Source organism: Heloderma suspectum, chromosome 4 (genome assembly GCF_057233095.1).
Source record: "Heloderma suspectum isolate Gila_16-S chromosome 4, 16-S_ref, whole genome shotgun sequence".
Classification (NCBI taxonomy): Eukaryota; Metazoa; Chordata; class Lepidosauria; order Squamata; family Helodermatidae; genus Heloderma; species Heloderma suspectum.
Window position 1 is genome coordinate 52,080,138 of NC_139461.1, and position 21,802 is coordinate 52,101,939.

Below are 21,802 nucleotides of genomic sequence, written 5' to 3' on the forward strand. Positions count from 1 at the left end.
GCAAGAGATTGAGAGTGAGAGCGAGAGCAGAATCTGAAAAAAAGAGAGACAATGTACTTATTCCAAAGTGAAGAGGGCAGAAGGCGCGCGCGCGGGGTGTGTGTGTGTCTTCCACAGGGATCTCCTGTAATCTGGAAGTTAATCTTGTGGACTGGAGTACTGGGTTTGCATGGATTGTTCCTTACAAGGTAATGATGGGTGAAATCACCCCAGCTCTTAGATGATGAGTTGCAATCAGTTTTCTACAAGCATTCAGAAAAGGTGGACAGAAATGCTTATGTGCCCCCATAGGTTTCCTTGAGCCTTGAATGGCACAGAAATTCTTAGGGTACAATCCTATGCAAGTTTAGACAGAAAAAAGTCCTACAACTCCCAGCATTCCTGGGATGGCTGGCTGGGGAATGTTGGGAGTTGTAGGGCTTTTTTCTGTCTTATTTATTTATTTATTTATTTATTAAATTTATTAATCGCCCATCTGACTGGTCACCCAGCCACTCTGGGCGATGTACAACCCACCACAAAACAATTTAAAACAATAAAACTTTACCATAATTTTTTTTTTTTAAATACCCTAACCCACCCCAAATGCCTGCCTGAACAACCACGTTTTGAATGCACGACGGAAGCTCATTAAAGAGGGGGCATGACGGAGTTCCCTAGGGAGGGAGTTCCACAGAGTGGGGGCCATCAAAGAAAAGACCCTCTCCCTCGTCCCCACCAGTCTAGCTGTCCTGGCTGATGGGACAGAGAGAAGGCCATCTGAGGCTGATCTTGTTAAGCGGCCTGTCTGGTGCTGCTGGAGGCGCTCCTTAAGATAGGCTGGGCCGGAACCATATAGGGTTTTAAAGGTCAAAACCAACACCTTGAATTTGGCCCGGAAAACAACTGGCAACCAGTGCAACTCCTTCAGCACTGGAGTGATGTGATCTCGCCGGCGGCTGCCTTTAATCAGGCGAGCCGCTGCATTCTGTACCAGCTGCAGCTTCCGAACCGTCTTCAAGGGTAACCCCACGTAGAGCGCATTACAGTAGTCTAAATGAGAGGAGACCAGGGCATGTACTACCGATGGGGGCAGATGGTCGGGAAGGAAGGGGCGCAGCCGCCGTATCAGATGGAGTTGATACAGTGCTGTCCGGCTCACAGCTGACACCTGAGCCTTCATGGACAGCTGGGAGTCCAAAATGACCCCCAGGCTGTGGACCTGGTCTTTCAAGGGTAGCCGTACCCCATTCAGCACCAGGTCAACATCCCCCAGCCTCCTCTTGTCTCCCACCAAAAGTACCTCGGTCTTGTCAGGGTTCAGCTTCAGCTTATTCCTCCCCATCCAGCCACTCACCGTCTCCAGACATTTGGACAGGGATTCTACGGCCAACCTTGGTGAAGATTTGAATGAGAGGTAGAGCTGCGTGTCATCCGCGTATTGATGACACTGCACCCCAAACCTCCTGATGATAGCCCCCAGTGGCTTCACATAGATGTTAAATAGCATCGGGGAGAGGATGGAACCCTGTGGCACTCCACAAGTAAGTGGCCACGGGTCCGAAACCTCCTCTCCCAGTGCTACCCTCTGGTACCTGCCGGAGAGGAAGGACCGCAATACAGTGTCTCCAATGCCCAACCCCTCCAGGCGGTCCAGGAGGATACCGTGGTCAACGGTATCAAAAGCCGCTGAGAGGTCGAGGAGAACAAGGAAGGAGCATTCACCCCTATCCAGAGCCCTCCTCATATCATCCACCAAGGCGACCAAGGCCGTTTCTGTCCCATGCCCAGGCCTGAAGCCCGACTGAAATGGGTCTAGATAATCAGTTTCTTCCAAGTGTGCCTTCAACTGCACCGCCACCACCCGCTCAATCACCTTGCCCAAAAATGGCAGATTTGAGACTGGGCGAAAGTTGTTCAAAACTTGAGGATCCAAGGAGGGCTTCTTTAAGAGCGGTCTTATCACTGCCTCCTTGAGGGCTGATGGCATCACTCCCTCCTCAAGGGAGGCGTTCACCACCGCCTTGATCCCCTCACCCAGTCTCTCTCTGCAGCTCATAATGAGCCAAGATGGGCAAGGATCAAGTAAGCAGGTGGTCGGCCTTACAGATGAAAGCACCTTGTCCACTTCATCAGGAGGAAGAAGCTGGAACCGATCCCACAAAACCGGTTTGCCACAGGCCGCCTCTTGCTCACTAACTGTATCCACAGTGTGCAGAGTAACACACCTAATCTGATCAATTCTATCTGCAAAGTGCCTTGCCAAAGCCTCACAGGAGGCCTTAGAATGCTCCAGTCGTTCCGGAGCCACAGGACCGACCAGGCTCCGGACCACTTGGAACAGCCTCCTGGGGCAGCACTCTGCAGACGCGATGGAGGCAGCATAATATTCCTTTTTTGCTGCCTTCACCGCCACGTGATAGGTTGAAGATATAGCTCTAGCCCGTGTCTGATCGTCTTTGGAGCGAGAGTTCCGCCACCGGCGCTCTAGCCATCTCACCTCCTGTTTCAGAGCTCGTAACCGCGGATTGAACCATGGTGCAGTCCGAGCCCTGTTCAGGGGGAGAGGGCGTTTCGGAGCCACCCGATCTAATGCCCCAGTGATTGCGGCACTCCAGCCACCCACCAGGGTCTCGACCGAGTGGCCGTTGGCATGCCCCAGAGAATCCCCAAGCTCGTTCAGGAATCCATTTGGATCCATAAGACGCCTGGGGCGGACCATTTTAATGGGTCCTCCACCCCTGCGGAGGGGTTGTGGAACCGAGAAGTCCAACACCACCAGATAGTGATCTGACCATGACAAGGGGGTGGTGGATATACCCCCGACTTCCAGATCACTCCCCACTTCTCCAGAAACAAACACAAGGTCTAGTGCATGACCGGCTACATGGGTGGGCCCAGTTAGAATATGGTGCAGCTCCCAGGAGGCCATGGTCTCCATGAAGTCCCGAGGTGCTCCTGTGAGGATGGCCTCCGAATGTACGTTGAAGTCCCCCAACACCAGTAAGTTAGGGGACTGTACACGCATATCAGAGACCACCTCAAGCACCTCGGCCAGGGAGTCAGTCGTGCAGCGGGGTGGACGGTACACGAGCAGAATCCCCAGACTGCCCTTCGGGCCCAACCTCCAGTACATGCACTCAGCAACCTTGGTCTCCCGGAGAGGGGGTCTGGTGAAGACCAAGGACTCTCGGTAGATAACAGCCACTCCCCCTCCCCGATCCCCAGCCCTCGGCTGCTGTGCATACGAAAATCCAGCTGGACACATGGCTGCAAGGGTTGGAGCAGCAGCCTCGGCCAGCCAGGTCTCCGTAATACATGCCAGGTCTGCACCCTCATCCAGGATCATGTCATGGATGAGGGAGGTTTTCTGGGTAACAGACCTGGCATTGCAGAGCAGCAAACGAAGGCCAGAAGATGGGGTCACGCCACCCCCAGCCATCCTTTGGCTCTGGACAGGACCGGAGCAGGGGACAGATACTACACATCTCTCCCTTGTTCCCCTTACCTGGCATGGCCTGCCCCTAGCGCTCCGCCAGCTCCTGCCGCCCAGCCTCGGTATGTTCTGGCCCCCAACACTCCCCCCACTGCCTCCATCAGGTGGACACATGCCCCCTCGCTCCCGCCTATCAGGCAGGCTACCCACCCCTAAAAACACAACAAAATCCCCCCCAACAAAATAAAACAAACAAACAAAACAATTAAAATCCCCTTAAAAATGCCAGGCAGGAGTCCACAGGGAAGGCCTGGTGGTGGCGGCGGCGGCGGCAGCAGGCCCAGCAGCAGCAAGCACGCCTCTTCCCCAGTGGTGGTGGTGGTGGCTTCTCCTGCAGGCCCTGGCTGTCCCAGGCCACCTCAGCCAGCCAGCTTATGTAGCTCCTCCAGGGAGGGGCAGGTGGAGCAGCACAGCTGGCTCGTACCTGGGGGCCTGGTCCTGCAGGGACTGGCGGTCTGCCAGGCAGAAGTCCACAGGGAAGGCCTGGTGGTGGTGGCAGCGGCGGCAGCAGCAGGCCCAGCGGCGGCAGCAGCAGGCCCAGCGGCGGCAAGCACGCCTCTTCCCCGGTGGTGGTGGTGGTGGGTTCTCCTGCAGGCCCTTGAAGGTCTAAACATGCATAGGATTGCACTTTTAACCTGGTAGCAAAAAGATTATAAAGAAGGCTGCCAGCCATACCTCTTCAGAGAAGACATTCAAATAGTAGGGTGCCACCACTAAAAAAGCCCTCTGCTTTGGAAAGAGAGAAAGAGAGAGGTACTTGGAGTAGGGTCTCAGTAGAAGTTCCTACAATTAGGCTGGTATGGGGAGAGGCACTCCTTTGGGTGTTTGGGTCCCAAGCCATTTAGAGCTTTAAAGGTAAATAATACCAGCACCTTGAACTGGGCATGGAAAAAATAGGCAGCAAGTGCAATTTTTTAAGTATTGGAATGATGTGAACAGACCTAGTTGTACAGGTTAAAATTCTGGCACCCAAATCCTGCACTGATTAAAGCTTCTGAGTCATCATCAAGGGCAGGTCCATATATAACACATTACAGTAATCCAACCAGGAGTAACTGGAACATGGATCACCGTGGCCAGATTATCCTTATCCAGTAATGGCTGCTGCTGCTGAACTAGCCAAAGGTGGTAAAAAGTACATCGTACCACGGAGGCCACCTGGGCTTCCAGTGACAAGGCTGGATATAGGAGTGCCCCCCAATTCGGAACATGTTCCGGCAGCAATGCAACCCTGTCCAAAACAGGCTGGACGTCATTTCCCTGGACCAGGGAACCATCAGCCCACTATGCCTCCATCCTGTCAGGCTTCAGCTTCAGTTTATTGGCCCTTACCCGCCCCATTACCAGATCCAGGCAATGGTTCAGCATCTGTACAGCCTCACCTGACTCAGATGACGAAGAGAAACAGGACTGATGGTCATCAGCATATTGATGGTTTATCTGCTGCTTTCTTGCCCTGGCTGCCCACGCCCCAACTTGGTCCACCTTTCCAGACAAAATGAGCATTTTGGAGTTCCTATGGTTCCTTTGGATAGACATTGGTCTATCTAGCCCAGCATTGTCGATGCTGACTGGCAGCAGCTCCCCAGGCTTCAGGCAGGATTTTTTCCCTAGCCCTACCTGGAGATGCCAGGGATTGAACCTGGGACTTTCTAAATGCAAAGCATGTGCTCTGCCAGGGCCACTCCCTGAGCCAGGGCCACTCCCTTAAAGCTCTCCCTAGCAGAAATGGGGTCATGGTGCTAGGAAGATGTTCAAAATGGCAGGGAGGCTGAGCCACTTGGTGATACTATGGGCACAATCCACCCGCAGATATGGGATGTTAAGGATACAGTCCTATACACAGTAACCTGGGAGTAAGTCTCATTGAACTCAGTGGTGCTTACTTCTGAGTAGGATTGCACTGTAACTCTCTGTCAGGATTGATTCTGAGCATATGGAGATAGCAGTTCAGATTCAGAAGGGGAACAACAAGAACTGGGGGAGGCAACTTCCCCAGCTAGTTCAGATATGGTTAGGTGTGCTTCTCAGGATGCTAGCACACAGATGGCTGGGCCTGAAGGGCCCCCCCCCCACTCCGTGAGAATCCAGGAGGAGGCAGAGGAGGCGGCAGCAGAGGAGAGCATGGAATGTGGATGCTAGACTGCGGCCCAGAGCAAAGCGGGAAAAGTTAGAGGTGGAGCTCAGATGGTTGACCCGGTTGGCGATGTGTGAGGGTTGATGTAGGGGAGCATCACTGGATGGGAGGGGTTTCCCTCCCTAAGTTATTCTAGCCAGCAAGTCCCTGTTCAAACTGCTAGCAACATCGTAGTCCCCATTTGGATTCCCTGCTATTATTCCTTTGTAGCCTGAGAGTCTTTGGGGATTTACATCTGTAATGAACCTGTTGATAGTGAATTAAAGACATGAGACTGAAGTCTCTCTTCTTGTGTGTGCACATGAGGAAGGTGAGGGCCAAGGGAACATGACACTCTCCCCTTGAAATGAATAAGGCTTCAAAGTGCTTGTCTTCAGATGGATTGTGCCCACTGTGTGAAATTCTCACTAGATGTGCTGTGGTGTCCCTCAACCCAAAAGAGCCAGCAAGGACATCCTGGGCACGCAAAGGAGCAATGTGGCCTTTATAGGCAGTTAATACTTGTTTTGTTCTTTTGGTATTAGAACTGTTTTTCCAGCTATCTTTTATTTCCTTAAGTTTCTTGTTGAGGTAACTGTGACAAATCCAAAGCACCTTTTCTGCATTACCTATTCCAAAAATAAAGGCCAGTAGCTCTGTATTTAATGTTAGCTCCATTAAAGACATTTCGGTAGTGGAGTAGTTTTCTTTTGGTAGTTTTCTCTCCCCCCCCGAGTTTGTTTTTGTTTTTTCACCTCACAACTGTGTTGGCGGCCTGGCCCCCCATTTTGCAACTCCACAATACCCCATGCTAACCATGGTGTGGGGAGGGAATGCAGCCACCAAAAAAATAATGTGAAGTAAATTTGGAGAAAATTCTACAAAATGGCCTTTTATTTCTAGGGGAGAAAGAAAAGAAAAATCTAGTATTTTCTGAGAAAAATACCTTCTGAGACATTTTGGCTCAGCTCTAGTTGCCATTCTTCAGCACCTTTCCCAGGGTCTTCCAAATCTTAAATTCCTGATGGGCAATTGTGGATACATCTTGTCTCTAATGTGGATGCTCATAATAATGTTACTTTCCTGAAAGCTCTGTAGTAGGTGTGTGTGGGGGTGGGGGCAGCGTTATGTCCAGCTCCAGGGAAGAGGTGGAGCTAGTGCTGTGCCAAAATATGACCTCCAATTTCCTTAAAGTTTTCTTACCCCATGAAAGAGGCTTCCATTGTTCTTCCTCATTCTCAGGGCATTCTATAATTTATTTTGAATTTCTTTTGGTGGTGCTTTTGACCTTACCTAATCATTGTGAGGTGGCCAAGGGCACCACACGTCTTTTTCTTTCTAGTACACATCTCTACATTGCTCTGCGGTCTCCCAGGCTGCTTGCACTTTCTGATCCAAAAAAGCCCCATGGGAGGAATTACCTCATGATGTCTTCCCCACAGGCTGCTGGAAAAATACAATTTTTCTGGTATTTTGGCTTCGGCTCCACCCGCCACTGGAATGTGGCCCCTGAAAGCTGCTCCATAACTGAATTCAGCCCTTAGGCTGAAAGAGCTTCTGCACCCTTGTGTTAGAAGGCTTAGAAGGATTATGTCCTGAATGAGGGGTTTTAAAATCAAGACCTTTGTCTTGCAAAATGTAGTAAGATATCTGCAGCATTCTCAAGCTCTCAGGCCCGTTCTCTTACATATCTGCCACACTGTGCCTTAGGTATCCCAACCCACCTCTTATGCCAGGCTTTACCCAACCTGGTGCCCTCCAGATGTTTTGACTGCAACTCTTATCATTCCTTACCATTGACTATGCTGGCTGGGGCTGATGGGAGTTGGAGACCAAAACATCTGGAGGACACCAGTTTGGGAAAGGCTGTGTTATGCCAAGAAGATATAATCCTTGTCTTATCTATCAAATATAGATGATAAATCAACACAGAGCTCATATCACTTCTGTACAGTGCTTAGCAAGTCATTGGAGCTAAACATAGTAGTAGTAAAAAAAAAAAATGGTGGGAGTGCTGGTGACAGTAATAGTATAGTGCCTAGCATGTTGCTGGAGCAAAACGTGATGGTGGAATCACTGTCATCATAGCACTAATATAGTGCTACGTAAATGTCTGTGTTGTCAGGGATGAATGAATCTGTCAATTTTGGTTTCTCTCAGTTTCTCATTTTTCCAATCTTAAATTCAGTTCATCTCAAATGAGAATTTCTCCAGTCTTAAGTTTGGTTTGTCCCTAACGTTGAGAATTTTTAAAAAGTTTGCATGAAAACACATAAGAATTTTTGTTCACTTTCACCTAAAACATGCGTTTTAATGCATTTTGCTGAATATACAGATTTTTGCAAGCAATGTCCCTAATATTTATTTATTTATTTATTTATTTATTTATTTATTTCATTTCTATACCGCCCAATAGCTGAAGCTCTCTGGGCGGTTCACAAAAACTAAAACCAAACAACACACAATAAAACAATTTAAAATATGTAGAACATTAAAACCACAATATAACAATACAACCACAATAAAACCTAGCAGCAGTACAGGAGTTTAAAATACAGATTTAAAACAGCAAAGATAAAAATTTAGAAAGCTAAAATGCCTGGGAAAATAAAAAGGTCTTCACCTGGCGCCGAAAGGAGTACAATGTAGGCGCCAGGCGAACCTCACTAGGGAGCTCATTCCAGAGCCGGGGTGCCACAACAGAAAAAGCCCTCCTCCTAGTAGCCACCCGCCTCACTTCCTTTGGCAGGGGCTCACGGAGAAGGGCCGCTGATGATGATCTTAAGGTCCGGGCAGGCACATATGGGAGGAGGCGATCCTTCAGGTAACCTGGCCCCAAGCCGTTAAGGGCTTTGAATGTTAACACCAGCACTTTGAATCGGGCCCGGAAATGGACTGGCAGCCAGTGCAGCTGGAAAAGTACTGGCGTAATATGAGCTCGCAGGCCAGTCCCTGTTAACAATCTTGCTGCCCTGTTTTGGACCAGCTGAAGTTTCCGGACCGTTTTCAAAGGCAGCCCCACGTATAACGCATTGCAGTAATCCAGACGAGAAGTTACCAGAGCATGGATAACTGTAGCTAGGCTATGTCTGTCGAGATAAGGGCGTAGTTGGTATACCAGCCTAAGCTGATAAAAAGTGCTCCGTGCCACTGAGTTCACCTGTGCCTCAAGTGACAGTTCTGGATCCAAGAGCACCCCCAAACTACGAACCTGATCCTTTAGGGGGAGTGCAACCCCCTCCAGAACAGGTTGAATATCACCTAGCCGGGCAGACGAACCACCCACTAACAGTACCTCCGTCTTGTCTGGATTGAGTTTCAGTTTATTAGCCCTCATCCAGTCCATTACCGTGCCCAGGCACTGGTTCAGAACAGCCACTGCCTCACCTGGTTTTGATGAGAAAGAGAGGTAGAGCTGGGTGTCATCCGCATATTGATGGCACCTCAGCCCACACCTCCGGATAACCTCCCCCAGCGGTTTCATGTAGATGTTAAACAGCATGGGGGATAGAATAGAGCCCTGTGGAACCCCATGGCACAATTGCCATGGCACAGAGCAATAATCCCCCAGCACCACCTTCTGGAATCGGCCATCCAAGTAGGAGCGGAACCACTGTAGTGCAGTGCCTCCAGCTCCCAACCCAGACAACCTATCCAGAAGGATACCATGGTCGATGGTATTGAAAGCCGCTGAGAGGTCCAGGAGAATCAACAGGGTCGCACTCCCCCTGTCCCTCTCCCGGCAGAGGTCATCCCACAGGGCGACCAAGGCAGTTTCCGTTCCAAAACCAGGCCTGAAGCCCGATTGAAATGGATCTAGATAATCCGTTTCATTCAACAGTGCCTGGAGCTGTCCTACAACCACCCGCTCAAGCACCTTGCCCAGGAAGGGGATGTTGGCCACTGGCCTATAATTGTTAACATCCTCTGGGTCCAGGTTAGGCTTTTTCAGGAGTGGTCTAATTACTGCCTCTTTTAAAGCAGCAGGCACCACTCCCTCTCTCAAGGAGGAATTTACAACCTCCTGGACCCAGCCGGACAACCCCTCCTTGTTTGATTTAATAAGCCATGAAGGGCAAGGGTCAAGCACACAAGTGGTCGATCGGACTTGGCCAAGCACCTTGTCCGCATCCTCAGGCCTCAGTAATAATATAATGCATTTTTGAACGCTGTTTTCCTTAATGTTTTATTGCTTAAAAAAAAATTCTTTTTTGAGAACTTCATTGCAAAATTCAGAAAAGTGTAAGTTTCAAAGGATAACAGAGTTTCTGTTTGCATTGTGATTTGAAAGTGGGAAATTAGGTACTTTTGCATTAAAATGTGAACTGAATGAATTTCTCCCCCATCCCTAGATGTCAGTAATTGCCTGGATTAGGATGAACAAATTTAAGCTTAATCCAGACAAGACAGGTACTCCTTCTTATTCGAAAGTCAGATAATGGAATAGTTATTCAAACTGTGCTGGATGTAATTGCACTTGCCTTGAAGACTCAGCTTCCCAGATCGGGTGCGCTCCCGGACTCCTCCCAAAACATAGATGCCCAGGCTTTGGCAGTGACCAGAAGCATGTTTGAATAGCTGAGGCTAGTGCACCACTGCACTCATACCTGGGAATGTCTGATCTGTCCTTGGTGACACATACCTTTGTTACATCTTATTTGGACTACTGTGATAGGCTCAACATGTTGTTGTTGAAAAGTGTTTGCGAACTTCAGCTAGTATGAAAATTTCATTTTTGCTTGCAAAGCATGTAAGCATGCCCCATACAAAGCCCTGAACATGACTGTGAGCATGCGTCTGCCGAAAATGTCCACAAATCATCGAACACATGCTCGCTTTCGTCTCATTACCAATTCCAAGTTTGATTTGCGCAAATTTCCTAATTTGTGCAAATTTCCTTAGTAGACTAAATCAGTCCTGCTTGAGTCTATGGAGGAAATGTATGCAAATTTCAGGAGATTTGTGTAAATCTCCCATTCAGTCACTGTTCAGTTTGTGCAAATCTACTGTTCATGTAAAGTGAGCAGTGATTGCAAACGTGAACAGGATCTGAGCATGAGATGAGCGGTGTCCTAGCGAATTCTAAGGATCTCAAACATCACTCATTCTTCCATCCCTAGCCTAAAGTGCTGCAGCCAAACTGTTGACTGGGGCCAGTTACAGGGAGCATGTGACTCCCTTGATACAACAGCTTCACTGGCTACCAGTTTGTTTCTGGGCACTATTCAAAGTGCTGGTTATGACCTATAAAGTCCTATACAATTTGGGAGTAGGCTATCTGAAAGACTACCTCATCCCTTAAGAGCTTGCCTGGCTTTTAAGATCTTCCAGGCAGGCTTCTCTCTTGGTCCCACCACAATTGGAGGCACAGGTGGTGCAGATCTCCTTGGGGGCTGTTCCCAGGCTCTGGAATTCCCTGCCGAGGAAGGCTAGGTTGGCCTCCTCTGTTGTTCTTCCGCTGACAGGAAAATTATTTTTTTATTCAGGCAGGAATGTATTCTGGTTTGTTGCTGAAGGGGTTTTTAATGGGCTGGGCTCTGTTAATTTATTGTTGTGTGCTTATTTAGTTTCATTTTTGTTAAGTTTTCATTTTTTTGTTTTAATCTCAGTTTTATTATTGTTGCCTGTCTTGAGCACCATGTTTGGTGGGAAGGCAGGATATAATTTCAATAAATACATAAATGTAAATGAAGTGTAATAGAAGCAGTGGTGGTAGTAGTAATAGAATTTCATTCTAGTGGAAACCGTTCTGCAAAAAGCATCACCACATGTATTCGTTCTGTGTTTCCCTTAGTAAAGGAGTGGGGGTGGGAAAGGGATTTTTTTTTTTTTAACAAAGGGATTGACTATACCCAGCATTGCCCAAGCTATCTGCTTAAGATCACTTCTTCTTTTTTTTGCATTGCCAGGGCTGCAAAAAAACTCATTTACTGAAGCCAAGTGACTAGACTAACCAATAACAGTAAATAATTAATGAGGTGGAGACAAGCCTTTGAGTCAACATTTCATAAAATCTGCCAACTCTACAAGACACATTCTTCACAAGCAAAAGCTTTGAATTCCTGTAACAGGATTCTCACCACAGTGACTTCATAATGTCAGATGACAAAACTTGACTGATAGTGGCTCATGAGGACTTAAAACTCACTCAGCAGTCAGAAGATAAAGATAGGTCTAGTGTTCTCTAAGGCTGCATTCTAGGTTGAGGACCCAGAAAACTAGTAGAACAACCCTGTTTGGGCTTATGTGATAGCCAGTCCCACTGTGTCCGGTAAGTGTGTCATTAAGTGCCCCTTAGAAGTCCATTTAGGATTGTACCTTTAACTGAGGAACCGAAGCAAGCAAAGAAAATACCAAGAAATAGTTATGTATTGATGCATTATTTGAAATTACTAGAAGTTTAGATGATGTACACTATGGTTCTTAGAGATAGGCCAATTATAACTTGTCATTAGAGGCCTCTGAATGAATACACACACACACACACATACATTTCAGTGGAAAAAGCTTCCATACAGATAACTAGTTATCAGTATTATACAGCTGGCAACCACCCACACATTTGCCAATAAGAGAAAGCCTTGAAAATATTCTGGTGATAATTTAGGAGAGACCAGACTTCAGGAAACGTATTTCTTTTCTGTGGTATATCTTTCAGTGCTGTTAAGGATGACTTTAGCACCAGTTTGCTAAACGTGTTCCAGCAATGCTTGGGATGCCAAACTTCCCCAAATTCATACCACACACAAGGGTTTAAGGCTAGGTGACTCTCAATATTTATTTATTTACCCAGAAGGCAAAGCAGTTCATTAAGGACAGCGTTGGTTTGATCTTTCCCCATTGTACACACTTTGGTGATTTGTGTATGTACATAGAAAGGGCTATACGTAGGCAGCTGATTAGTCCTACTAAAGAGAGGAAGGAGCTTGTTGAAGGGTCTGTACACATAGACATAATAGGAAAGGACATCTGGACAAGTAGTTATGATAGTTGAGTCCTAGGCAGATGACAATATGACACTTCCAGAGTTGTGCATCAAGCACTTCCACAAGCTCTGAGCTCCATTATACCAGGTCAACCCATTGGTCCAGCCAGTTGAGGATTGTCTACTCTGACTGGAACCAATTCTTCAAGGTCTAGATCATTCACACCACCTGCTACCTCATAATTGGAGATACCAGGGACTGAACCTAGTCCTAATCCAACATTAAAAAACAGTAACGGTGGATGTGCTGACCCATCCTAAGTGGGTTGCAGGGAGTGAAGCCCTGGGGCAGGGAGCTGTGGGAGGGGGAAGGCTTCTTGAAAACATGCCCAGTAGCTGTGTGCATTTTGAATTCTTCCATTGAAACCAATGGAGGGATTAACTACAACAGCTCCTGATTCCGAGGCCTCTTGGGGGAGTGAGGCAGCAGAACTAAAGCTGACGTGCCCCTGGATCATCCCCATCTGGCCTCTACTCCAAGAAAGACTATTGGTGATCCTCCTACATCCACAGGGCTTTCTACAGGCCTACCAGGGGCCACCAGGGTGGGCAGGCTGTTCCACTGATGCTATCCTAGGCCAAATCTACACCTCATGTCATATCGATGCAATCCCATCATGGTGATACTATATCCCTCTTGCACATTTATACCTTGTAGCTCACACAATGACATCTGTTGCAGTACGTTGGATAATATGGAGTAAAAAGCAGGAAATAATGCTAGAAAAGCGGAATACAGAATGCATAATGTGCCCCAACAGTTATCATTGCACTTCAATCTTGCAGTATTGTAGATCTTGGCTTAATCCCCCACACCATTCTTCAGCAGGGTTTAGGATTGCCCTTTAACTCATCCACAAGACTATAGGATTGCTTTATTTAGATACCATTTTTTTTCTGTATGCCTTCAGCCACAGTACACAGCTGATCCTTTGCCAGAGGTATCTGTTTTCCCACTGGAGGAAGGAGAGGTTAAATGTCTGGAAATGTGCTATCGATGCTTCCACTCCAAAACTTAAGATAATTCATGTGAAGGGCTTTTATGTGTGGCATTTTTGTATTTTAACAATGTCCCATTAAATTATAATGGCTGGTTGCTAAAACATGTCATGCATTTCCTGCTTCTTTTATGGGGAGCTGTTCTCTAAAGGAGCAGCCTGGAATCATGCAGGAAACAACCTTCCCTGGAATTGATTGCATATCTGATAGAGAGCTATTGTGCTGTATCCCTGGAGAAGCTCTGCATGCCTTAATGGCTTATATTTCTCTTGGAGCTGCAGCATAATAATTTACCAAATGAGAGCAGAGGCTACTATAAGGATCATGTCGCTGTAAGATCCCAACAGGTCCACATCTTTTATGGGAAATCTGATCTCTGTTCATTGTATTGGGCTTTTTGAAAGATGCCCTTGCAAAAGAAAGGGACCCTCACCCAACACGCACATACACCTGGTATTAGTTTATGCTTAGACACCATGAGCCAGTCTTGTGATCTAGACATCTGGGAGTCTAAAAAGTACTTTTCAGTTTAGATAACAAGTAGTCAATTGGCTTAAAAACAATAACAGTAGCCTAAACCATATAAAAGGCTTAGCATTTGCAAGCCTGCTTTTATCTGTCACTTTAGCTAAAACCACTGTAGTAGTTGACATTATCTGTGATAATTGCTTTTTCTTTTTAAATCATGAATATAAAATAATAAGATGGTCACTTAATGCATTGTCCATTTAATGCATTGCCCACAGAAACCACACAGATGAATAAAACTGTTGCAAAGAAAATGGTTTAGGGTGCAATCCTATGCATGTTTAGACAGAAAAAGATCATACAACTCCCTATGCTGGGGCATGCTGAAAGTTGGAGGACCTTTTTCTGTATAAACATGCCTAGGATTGCACCCTTAAGGAGTAAACAAAATGCCTAGCACTGATCCACAGAAGGAAATGTATCATGTTTGTTCTTGAAGATAATCTGCCCCTCTGTTGCTATGGTTATATGTTTGAAATTTCAGCCAAGAATCAAAAGATGATGCCAAATACTAATTTGCATTGGACATCAATCATTCCTTTAATGCCATGTTTAAAAATCAATATTGCAAAACTTCCTTTGAAGGAGTACCCACTCTGTCTCATCCCCAACATAGACATAAATTAGATATGAGCGTTTTATTTTCCAGTAAGGTTGAACCACCATGGCATCAGAGTTATGGCAAAGTATAAGTAAATGTTTCATGGGAAGAGATGTTGGTGAACATAGGAAGCTGCCTTATACATGGTAAGACCATTGGTCCACCAAAGCTAGTACTGTCTACCCTGAATTGCAGCAGATTATTTCACATCATCTACTTTATGTGTTTAACTGCAAATGCCAGGAGTTGACCCTAGGGTCCTCTGCATGCAAAGCACATGCTCTATCACTGAGCTGTGGTGAATATGGAGATTTTCCAACACACGGGAAGCCTCAGGAGACTAGCATGTCACTCCTGCGTACGCCAGTGGAGTTTAAACTGTATCCCCTGGAAACATCTGTGACGATATCATTAATGATAGATGTTGCTTGAAATACCATTTGCCTGCCATTATCAATTCCCCTGCAATTTGCAAGTGCACATGCAAGTGAGTGTTGGTATGTTCTAGGGCAGGGGTGAGCAACTTGTGGGCTGCATGTACCCCCCCCCCATTTTTATGGTCCCCTGCTTCCGCTGCTGCTGAATCTGCAGTTTAGCAGAGGAGTGTGCACCTTTCCCCCAAGCATTATCATGCTCCCAGAAGAACATTTCTGCATGGAAACAAAGAGCGTACTCGTCATGCACTTCATTTCCCTGTGAAACAGGTACAATTTTTGCCACTGTGGCAAATTCAACAACAAATTTGGCAGTGGCAAATGCAGTAGTGCCAATGCAGTTCCCCAACCCCCAGAAGTTACCCACCCTTATTCTAGGGTCCATTCTCAATTCATTCCCTGAAAATTTCCCCTTAAACATGGCTCAGAATTTCCTGCAATGTGTAGGGATGCCACAGCAGACCAGTCAACGTGGAAAAGTTTGAAAGCTATTGGTGTCCACTTTGAACTGGAAATAAATTGCAGGGACTGACATCCTTATTATCCTCCCCACTGTCCAGGAAGATGCTTTCCCTAATCTCAACTACAAGGAAACTGCTAGTGAATAACTATTCCGAGAAGTGATTATTTCACAATTCCAGGACTGAGCCATGGCAATGAAACTAGGTTCTAACACTAAGCTATGATGGGCCCTGACTCAGATCAAACCCTTCTCCCTGCCATGTGATTTGGGGGAAAAAATGTTATTTCAGTTTTAGGGAAGTTATTTTATTTCTGAAAGCTTGAACAAAAAAGGAATTTAATTTTTAAAAAAAATCAGCAGCAGCAAAGGGAGGCCACCATCTGCAAGAGCAGGCCTTCAGGGGCCTGTGGTCTCCGGCATTTTCCTCACCATGCCAGGCCTGCTGCAGTTTGGCTTCCTTGCATGGTGATGTCACAAGCAAATGATGAACCTCCCAAGAGGCCAAGTGTAGCATCTGTCATATGTAACCATGAAAAGAAGTCCAACTACATGGGAATAAGTTTTTTAAAATGCTTTTAGGACTGACATTAAAGTAACCGTAGATGTGGAGGCAACTACATCACTCCAGGTACATGTCAAAGGGATGTAAGTCTGAACACATTACCTTGATTAAGTCAAGTAGCTCCCAAGAGCCTTCATTTACCCATTTGTAGCACTGGGACAGTGAAGTTGATAAATAATAAACTTTACCCTTTTTATTATTACTTGGGTACAGATAATTTTATTAGTCTGGACAAACCTTGTGCATAACAAGAATACTTTGTTACTAAGTTGTTACAATTGATATTAGAACGGGAACAGCAGGATATTTATAGAACTTTTTTTTTTTAATGAAAACCTTGCAGTGAGCTGATGAAGCTTTGAGAGGTGCACCCACAACTTGGCTATTTCAGGTTTCTGGAGCCATACATCTTCAAACTGAATGTGCCCAATGGATATAAAGTTGGGCACATGTACGTTTTCAGTGAAGTCATAAAGGCACTAGACTAGGGGTGTTTAACCTTTCTCAGCTGGAGGGTCAAACTGAATCCTGGAGAAGGGCTTGAGGGCTGAATTCTAGTGGTAGGTGGGGCCCAAGGCAAAAGTGCATGTTTACTTAGAAGTAAGCTACATAGAGAGACACCACTCTATGCGGCTGCAGACAGAAGAAATTAGTGTTTTAGAAGTGGGGTAAAAATCCAGTACACGCACACCCATGAATGTTTACTTAGAAGTAATCCACATTCGGAAGTAACCCACATTCAGAGGCACAAGTGTATGCATCTCTACTCAGAAGAAAGGCACATCCAGAGGCATAGTAGCACGTATGTTTACTTAGAAGCCAGTAACGGTCAGAGGGACCCAGCGATGGTATGCCCGTCTACTCATTACACATTTATTCTCTTTTTCTTCCTCTATTTCTTTGGCCAAACAGCAGTATTATTCATCGTTAATTCAGGAGAACACCAAGCCCCCTCAGTGGCTTTTCGCTGCTTTTAACTCTCTCTTAAAGCTTGTTTCTTCATCTCTTCCCCCCCTTTCTGCTAATGACTTTGCTTCCTTTTTTAATTCCAAAATTGAAACTATTCACTCTGATCTGGATGCTTTTGCCCCTCTTCTGTTACCAGCCCTTCAAATGCAGGTTCCCTCTGCTATTTTTTCCTATGTTTTCTCTGGTTTCATCTGATGAATTGTCTGAAGTATTGTTCTCCTCAAATCCTTCTACTCGTTCTCTTGATCCTATTCCTTCTTGTCTCTTAGTCAATGTTATTCCTGCTATCCTTCCTTCTTTGCTTTATATTATTAATCTGTCCTTGTCTTCCAGTTTGTTTCCTTCTGCTTTTAATCATGCTACACTGTCTCCCATTTTCAAAGAGTCTTCTCTTGATGCACTTTCTCCTTTTCAGTTACCGTCCTGTTTCTCTGTTGCCTTTTGTCTCAAAAGTACTGGAATGGGTGGTTTGTTCATGCTGCCTCGACCTTTTCCCCTGTAATTCTGGGAAATCTTTTTCAATCCAGATTCTATCCCTTGCATTCCTCTGACAAAAATTACTGATAATTTTCTTACTACCAAGTCCAAGTCCTCTATTCTGTTCTTATTCTTCTTGATCTTTCTGCAGCCTTTGATATGGTTGATCATGATCTTTTGCTGGATTCCCTTCCTGACCTTGGGTTCTGTGACTCTGTCTTTAATTGGTTTATTTCTTACTTGTCAGGTCGGACATTTAACGTGCTGGCTAACAGCTGCACTTCATCTTCCTTTCCCCTCTCAGGTGGGTCTCCCCAGGGTTCAGTTTGGGGCCTGTTGTTGTTTTCTCTCTCTATGCTGTCTTTGGGTATTCTAATTCGATGTCATGGCCTCCAATATCATTTGTGTGCTGGTGATACACAATTATATCTCCCATCCCTACAACTTTCTTCTGATCTTCATGATTGTGTCTTTTCTTTTCTTTTCTTTTCTTTTCTTTTCTCTTTTGTTCCTCATATTGAGGCTTTAGCAAAGTTCTCACATTTCTTCCTCTATAACATCACCAGGATTCAACCATTCTTATCTGTCTCTTCTGCTAAGACTGTTGTTCATGCTCTGGTTGTTTCTCATCTTGATGATGGCAGTCTTCTCCTGACTGGTCTTCCTTTATCTCGTATTAGTTCTTTGGTTTCTATTCAACATTCTGCTGCGAATATCATTTTCTTGGCCTGTCACTTTGATCATGTTACTCCACTTCTGAAATCTCTTCACTGGTTTCCTATTTCTTCTGGGATTCAGTATAAGCGTCTTCTTCGGACTTTTAAAGCTTGTCATAGGCTAGCTCCTCTGGGTCTTTCAGCCCTTATTTCACATTATAGCCCCGCTTGTGTTCTTCTCTCCTTGAACACTATGTTTCTTGCCTGCCCAAGGGTTTCTGCTTCCCTTGCTTGGCTCCGTCCATTCTTTGTTGTTGCTTCCTCTTCCTGGAGTTCTCTTTCAGACTATTTGTGGATGGCTGGTTCAATTACTGTTTTTGTGGATGGCTGGTTCAATTACTGTCTCAGTTAAAAACCTTTCTCTTTTCCAAAGCTTTTGGAACCTTAAATTAGATTTTAGTCATTGCTTGGTAATGTTGATTATTTATTTTTGTTGTGTTTCCTGTGCCTGTTTGGTGCATTCCCTTCCCTACCTTTTGGTTTTATATTGAGATTTTATTAGAATGTATGCCTTTGTGGCAGGAATATGTTGTTCAATTGTTTTATTCTGTACAGTGCCTGTATAGGGCGCTATATAAAATCATCTTCATCAGAAGTAAGGAATAGCAACTCAAAGCAATGCATTCAAAATGTCTCCAAATGCAGCCCCCACCCCACAAGCCACCTCAGGACAAAGCACAGGCGTAAGCCATGTCTACTCAGACATAAGCCAAATTAAAAGAGATAAGCACAGAAAGCAAAGTGGAGCACTTTAAATTCCAGGTAGTGAGCACCCCTCACAAACCTTGCTCACAATCATTCTCAGAAGCTAAGCGGCACAATTTTAACTCCCCCCCCCATTCTCCACAGCATTAGCAGTGGTTGCTATGATGGCACAGGGTTTTACTTACGATTAATTATTTGAAATCTTCCACAACAGCCTCAGCCAAAGAATAGCTGCCTAATGATCCTAGCCGTGACTTCAATGAAGTCAGAAATTGACAGGCTGCTTGGGAAAGGCTTAAAATTGGCCAGGATCACCAGCTCTCTACAACACCATCTCTTTCCCCCACCCCCCTGCTCAGGTATCCTCCAAAGTTTTCTGGAAGTGCATGAAGTTATCAGGAAGCACACCAAGTGAACAAAATAATCCAGATTGAACAGGAAAGGGCAGATCATGTTCTGATCAATCAACAACCACAGGCAAAGAAAGGGAAAAAAGGGAAACAAAGGGAAACTACCTAAAAAACGGGAACCACAGGCTGATAGGTAGTTTGTGCAGATCAAAAGAGGAAAGTAAGAGGACAGGGTGTGACATTGGGAAGGGGGCGTGTTCACCCAGGAAAGCTTAGGGGGTCAGACTGGGAACCCCAGCAGGCCAGAAGCTCAACACCCTTGCACTAGGTGACTGTAATTAATGGCACTTTGTCCTAAGTTAGGATCAAGGCTGTTTTCAACATACATTTAATGGTCATTGGACTCTATGGTCTTATAGGCGCCTTCCAACCCTACTATTCTATGATTCTGTTCTATGTTTTTAGTTATATGTTGTTTGTGCTTTTATGTAAATGGCTTTAAAACCTTTTTTATCTCTGTAAACTGTCCAGAGAGCTTTGACTATGGGGCGGTATAGAAATGTAATAAATAATAATAATTTAAATACATTTTTTTAAAAAAAAACAATCTGTGTTAGGATATCACACCAACTTGCTTTATGCTTTATTAAAGAGCTAACATTGTGTACTTTGAGACAGTTGTGTCTCAGCATTGGGAAAAAGGTGGGATATAAATATAATAATAATAATAATAAAAATTAGTTCACACTGTTCGTTTCTTTTTTAAAACAGTTTTTTCCCTATGCGACCCCATCCCTGTGATTGTATCACCTTAAAAAATGTTAACAGAAATGGCCGGAGAGTGAAAGTACATAACACCCATGTATACAACTATAGGAACCAAAGGCTAGGGATTCTGACATTTAAAAAAATTAAACGCAAAGCCCCATGCTGTATCAAAAACTCTGAAAATCCTCTTCCAGTGTAAGCTATTTATTTCCTAAGAAAAAGAAGCTAAAAAGCTCCCTTGGGCATGCAGGTCTACTTGGATCCCAGCCAACATGTTTCTCCATGTGATACAACTCATTGTTACCATTTTCTATTCATTTTATAGAGCAAACAGATTTAAGAGACTGGCCATTGCACAGTCTAGAGATCTGCTCTTGCAGAAGAAGAGAAACACAATGCATGAGAAACCTGCCTAAAGAAAATCAATCTGCATTCAGAGAAAATGTTCTACATGCCAACGTCTTTCTCGGATAGCTGATTCGGCACACAGATCATCCAGAAGCCTTTGCATCCATGCATGGAGCTACACAGGTGGCATTTTTCTTTTTGCTATGGTCCTCTGTGGTGGAGGCTGGTGTTTCCGATGTCAGTGGGGCCGTGAATCCGCTCTGGGTTTCAGTCAGAACTCTAAAGGTGTGATGCACCTTGGATAGGTCCTTTGGAGTTCTGACTGTGTCTGACTGAAACCTTGAACAGATTCACCGCCCCACTGTCATCAGAGTCACCTGCCTGCACTGGTCTTCTGGATCACATCCTCTGTGTTGTGAATAGTGAACATGGAACAGCAGTCCAGTCTATAGATAGGTCTGCTTCTGCTCTGAGTGCCTTGCAGCCTGCCTCTGCATCAATAAATGTAAACAATTAATTTGAGCATACGAATACATTCATGGAAAATGTACATTTTCTAATGCACTCATTTTTTATTGTTATACCACATGTTGGCACACCATTTTATAGCTGCAATCTGCAGTTATATAAAGTGATAAATTCTACAGACTCCTGAATATTCTGACTTTGTGGAATTAAAGCAAAGATTTTAGTAGCATATTTTGCATATAACATAGGTTATTCATAAACACATTAATTTTTCATTTTCCTCTGATGCATTCTTATTACATTTTCTTTGTGATTGTCATTATATTACTCTGAGTGTGCGTGTGTGCATGTGTGTGAGTGTGTAGCACACATTGGCTTGGATCCAGACTCCTGTACAGTGGGGCTCTACTTGTGCTGGGGAAGTGGATTTTGCTAATGATTCCTCCTTAAAAAGGGAAGGAAGCTTTCACCCCCCTTCACCCCTTAAAAATCTCCTCTGGACAGTTGGGGGACCCTCTGGAACAGTCTGGGAAGTGATACTGGGGTCTGCAGGGGCAAGAGCAAATTGGAAAAAACTGGCATGCCCTTCTTCTACTGGGGAGCCTCCACTGAGTCTTGGCTTTCTCCGTGAACAGAAGGAGCTCTTCCATTGGCAAAGAGGTGAGTCTGGATCCGATCTGTAAACCTGCACATTGAATGCAGATTCTGTTTGCATTTATCTCATTATAGTGTTCCAAAGTATAACAGCAAAAGGTTCTGTTGATCATTTGATATTCATTCATTATTAATGTACAATTTCACATGCCTCAAAGGTTTCTTCTTTGTTTATGCTTCAGCT

At 45.2% G+C, this 21,802-nt stretch overlaps 1 long non-coding RNA gene across 2 annotated transcripts in view; it reads left to right on the forward strand.

Moving 5' to 3' along the window:
* LOC146346838 (uncharacterized) overlaps positions 1-21,802 on the forward strand; it is a 44,433-nt gene that overhangs the window by 5,384 nt on the left and 17,247 nt on the right. Inside the window, exon 3 of one of the 2 annotated variants that reach the window (XR_014790086.1) lies at positions 20,474-20,679. This is a non-coding gene — a long non-coding RNA (uncharacterized LOC146346838). Of the gene's footprint in view, positions 1-20,473; positions 21,625-21,802 lie in introns of both variants that reach the window. The other variant, XR_014790087.1, reaches the window with a different exon arrangement.